The sequence below is a fragment of the Podarcis tiliguerta genome, assembly GCF_965153285.1.
Source record: "Podarcis tiliguerta genome assembly, chromosome: 3".
Classification (NCBI taxonomy): domain Eukaryota; kingdom Metazoa; phylum Chordata; class Lepidosauria; order Squamata; family Lacertidae; genus Podarcis; species Podarcis tiliguerta.
In genome coordinates, this window is record NC_139536.1 from 5,508,465 (window position 1) to 5,513,109 (window position 4,645).

A 4,645-nucleotide genomic window follows, 5' to 3' on the forward strand; every position below is an offset into this window, starting at 1 on the left:
ACATATTTATCACCATTGCACAAAATTTATACACCGCTGGAATACCCCCCGAGCGGTTTACAAAAGGAGGAAACAATAAAATCGCCACAAAGGAAGGTCTCCGGCAATAGGTTAAGCTACCAAAAGAGGTTAAAATTCACGTTGGTTTTCTAAACACCTGGACTGGTTCGTCTAAACAGGAATGTCTTCAGCAGGCGCTAAAAGGAATACAGTGCAGCAGAGAAGGTGCCCGCTAGATATCAAGTGGCAGGGAGTTCCAAAGTGTAGACGCCGCCACACTAATTGACCGATCTGTTACAAATGTGGAATGGGCATTATGTAGCACCTATAGTGCTGCCAGTTCCACCGATGGAAGGGTTGTTGTGGGGATTAAATGAATCGGAGGGGAGTTATGCATGCTGCATTGAACTCCTTGGAGAAAAAGGGGGGATATAAATGCAATAAAATAAATGCAATAAAATAAGCACATGATTCTCTCTATTATTATTATTATTATTATTATTATTAAAATTTTCTGTTTTACAATTTAGAATACTCATTTAAACATCCTTAATATATCAGCAACTTCCATTTTTCTCTTTCCATGGTTCATTTTGCATATCATAAATCCCTGCCTATTTTACATAAACTAAACCATTCAGTATTCCATTATTACATCCATCAAAACTTATTTACACTGTTGAATTTATCTGAATGCTGCCAATGTTTTTAAGTGTACACAATTCCCCCCCCATATATTCAATAAGCATTTTCCAATCTTCTCTAAACGTATGTTCTTCTTGTTCTCTTATTGTATATGTTAAGTCCGCAAGCTGCGCATATTGCTTCAGCTTAAGTTGCCATTCTTCTTTAATTGCGACCTCGATTGATAAGCTCCTCCCACAGCTAATCACCTGACTCAACAGAAACCCTGCCCCCTCTGACCTTTGCACAGGGAGAGCAGCTAGTCAGCCACAAAGAATCACACACACAAGAAAACCCTTTTGGCTCCTCCTTCAGCTGCTGCCCTGCAAGCTCTGATAAGCTCCTCCCACAGCTAATCACCTGACTCAACAGAAACCCTGCCCCCTCTGACCTTTGCACAGGGAGAGCAGCTAATCAGCCTTCTTCAGCTGCTGCCCTGCAAGCTCTGATAAGCTCCTCCCACAGCTAATCATCTGACTCAACAGAAACCCTGCCCCCTCTGACCTTTGCACAGGGAGAGCAGCTAATCAGCCACAAAGAATCACACACACAAGAAAACCCTTTTTGCTCCTTCTTCAGCTGCTGCCCTGCAAGCTCTGATAAGCTCCCCCCCCCCCAGCTAATCACCTGAAAGGTGCACCATCTAATACAACCCTCATAGAATCATAGTTGGAAGAGACCACAAGGGCCATCAAGTCCAACCCCCTGCCTTCTCCCTTAAAGGTGCCATCCTGCTTCCCCACCATTACCTGCATTGACCACAGTGACGAGCAGGATCACAGCAAAGGCAAGGAAGAGGGTCCTCATGGTGAAAAGCTGGGTCAGATCTCGCCTACTGAAGATTTGAAGATCAGATGATGAGTGTGGTCTGGAGCTCCAGCGCTTATATAGGAGTTGATGAATCAAGGAGAGGTGATGGATGATGCACAGGTTGTTCCATTGGTGCCCTATCATGTCATCTCAACCCCAGCAGTCCCTCCATGTCATTGTATGTTATCAGTTTGTACAGTGAGCATGGTCCACTGCTGCTCACCGCCATCTGCATGGAACGTGTTTCATTCCTGGTCCAGGAAGTCTCCATCCTGATCCGGCTGTCTGGCTTCAAACACATCAAGTGTGCAAGAGCTTAAGAAGCATGTGTGCATGGAAACAATCTCACGCATCTGAAAGGAGAATGGAAAGAGGGAACAAGTTAAGATCTTCCAGGATGATTACCACACCAGCAAGGAACACCTGAACAAAATGTTCAGATAAGGCCGATGAAGGTGCTGAGACAGTGATGGGTATTTTGCCAACCACTGATTGTGAAGAGTGGATGTGATGACGCCATGGCAGCACACAGCCAATCCCCAGGATTGTTGCAGGAGACAAGCGTTACCTTTTCCGTCTTACTTGTGGGGTCTTCCCAGCAGCAACTGGGGGGGGGGCTGCTGCAGGAACAAGGTGGTGGACTAAATGTATCACTACTCTGATTCTGCAAAGCTCTGGTGCTCTGATGCAGAGAGTTGTCCGGAGGCCCCTATATTCCTCTCGTGAAGCTACAATTCTCAGCGTGGTTTAACAATCAGTCGATCCCTCTTCACATAGAACTCTGGGAATTGCAGATTGGGGTGGGGGGTTGGGGTCTCCTAACAAACTACAGCTCCCAGAATTCTTTGGTGGAAAGCCATGACTATTTAAAGTGGTATCATAGTGCTGTGTGGATAGCTTTTGTTCATTTGTTTTAGCTTCACATCTCAGATCAGAGGAGACGGGCGACGTTTTCCTCTGGGCAACATTCCAGGGAACACTGAGAGCCAGTGTGGTGTAGTGGTTAAGAGCGGTAGTCTCATAATCTGGGGAACCGGGTTCGCGCCTCCGCTCCTCCACATGCAGCTGCTGCGTGACCTTGGGCCAGTCACACTTCTTTGGAGTCTCTCAGCCCCACTCACCTCACAGAGTGTTTGTTGTGGGGGAGGAAGGGAAAGGAGAATGTTAGCCACTTTGAGACTCCTGAAAGGGAGTGAAAGGCGGGATATCAAATCCAAACTCTTCTTCTTCTTCTTCTTCTTCTTCTTCTTCTTCTTCTTCTTCTTCTTCTTCTTCTTTGGAGATCACTCATAGCCAAGTAAGATTGTCTTCCATAAACATGGTTTTAACAGTGAGTCCATAAGTGACTGTGGAGGCCAGTTCTGGATCCACACATCCTTCCACAGTGGGGACATTGGTTTCCTGGCCAAAGTTGATCACGGTGTGGATTTGCCAAGCTTGCCTTCCTCTTAGCACGTTTCTCCCTTGTGTCCTGAATTCGAGTGTCTTCAAAGCCCATGACACCTTTGGGAAAGGCTGTTCTCCAACTGGAGCACTCACAGGCCAGTGTTTCCCAGTTGTCGTGTTTATACTACATTTTTTAAGATTTGCCTTGAGACAGTCTTCAAACCTCTTAGGCTGAGAACCAGCATTACGCTTTCCATTTTTAAGTTCGGAATAGAGCAGTTGCTTTAGAAGACAATTATTAGGCATCTGTACAACACGACCAGTCCAGCGAAGTTGATGTTGAAGAATCATTGCTTCATAGCTTATGCATCACAGTACTACAATTCCTAGCACCCTTAACAAATGACAGTCCCCAAGATTCTTTGGGGGAAGCTATGCGTTTCAAACACATGGTAGATGCAACCATTTCAGAACTTCTGCTCAGCTTTTCCACTTAGATTACCTTTTTCTCCCCTTTTTGTTCTTATTTTTTATTATGTATGTGGTATTTCAATCAATTTGTTTTTATATTGGGTGTTAGGTGCCCTGAGCCCGGTCTTGGCTGGGGAGGGAAGGGTATAAATAAAAATTATTATTATTATTATTATTATTATTATTATTATTATGACTTGGAGAGCTTGATGTTGCTTCGTGGCAAGGCCAGCTTCAAGAATGGCCTCCAAGTCTCGTGCCTTTGCCAAGGGTTTAAGCGTCGCACGCACATTAGCAGGATCCTTGCTTCAGAGAATGCAGACAGAACGGAGCCAGCCAAAACAGAGACTCTTGGCAGGCAAAACCCTGTATCACTGCACCCCAGCAACTAGGACACACACAATGAGAAAGACGTCGCAGTCATGTTGACCTTGATAGAGCACAAAAGACTTTTCACATCCTGGGTTCCACCACAGCATTTCACAGCTTGAAGTCTTTCTGGTGTTCCGTTGAAGAAGAACTCTCATCAGCCAAAGCCATCTTTTGACCACAGCATAGCTGTCAACTTTTCCCTTTTCTTGCGAGGAATCATCTTCAGAATAAGGGAATTTCCCTTAAAGAAAGGGAAACATTGAGAGCTATTCTATCACTGTGCCATTGAGAGCGTGCTCACTTATGGCTTATGTGTGTGGTACGGAAGCTGTACTACCCAGGACAGGATGGGGTTGTGCAGGGTTGTTAAGGCAGCAGAGAGCATTGTTGGCTGCCCACTCTCCACCTTAGAGCAGATTTATGCCACAAGGTGCCATAGGAAGGCGCTGGACATAGTAAAAGATCCATCGCATCCTGGTCACTGTCTCTTCGAGCTTTTGCCGTCGGGACGGAGATACAGGACGATGAAGACAAGAACGAGCCGTCTTAAGAACAGCTTCTTCTCCAGAGCGATCTCAGCCCTGAATGGGAAGTCCGGACTTTGAAAGTCATCTAATCTCCCTTGCTGTATTATACTGTATTGTTTAATTAGTGTTTTTATGGAGCAGTCAAGTAATTTCGTTGTCCCCGAAGGGGGCAATGACAATAAAGATATTATTATTATTATTATTATTATTATTATTATTATTATTATTATTATTATTATTATTGGCTGGGGGTGATGTGGAGTCACAGCCCAGCAACATCCGGAAGGCAATAGGTTGAGGAAAGACAGCTTTGTGGTCTGTAGGTCAGACCTCTGGGTCCTTGATGTCAGTGCTGGATTTACGTATAAGCTTAACAAGCTATAGCTTAGGGCCCA

The 4,645-nt window shown here is 45.0% G+C and overlaps 1 long non-coding RNA gene across 1 annotated transcript; it reads right to left on the bottom strand.

Moving 5' to 3' along the window:
- Positions 1 to 986: 986 nt before the first annotated feature.
- LOC310673763 lies at positions 987 to 1,289 on the bottom strand. Its single transcript, XR_014509216.1, has 2 exons — positions 1,230 to 1,289; positions 987 to 1,112 (listed from the first exon to the last, which is right to left on the bottom strand). It is a non-coding gene; the product is annotated as an uncharacterized lncRNA (long non-coding RNA).
- Positions 1,290 to 4,645: the final 3,356 nt, after the last annotated feature.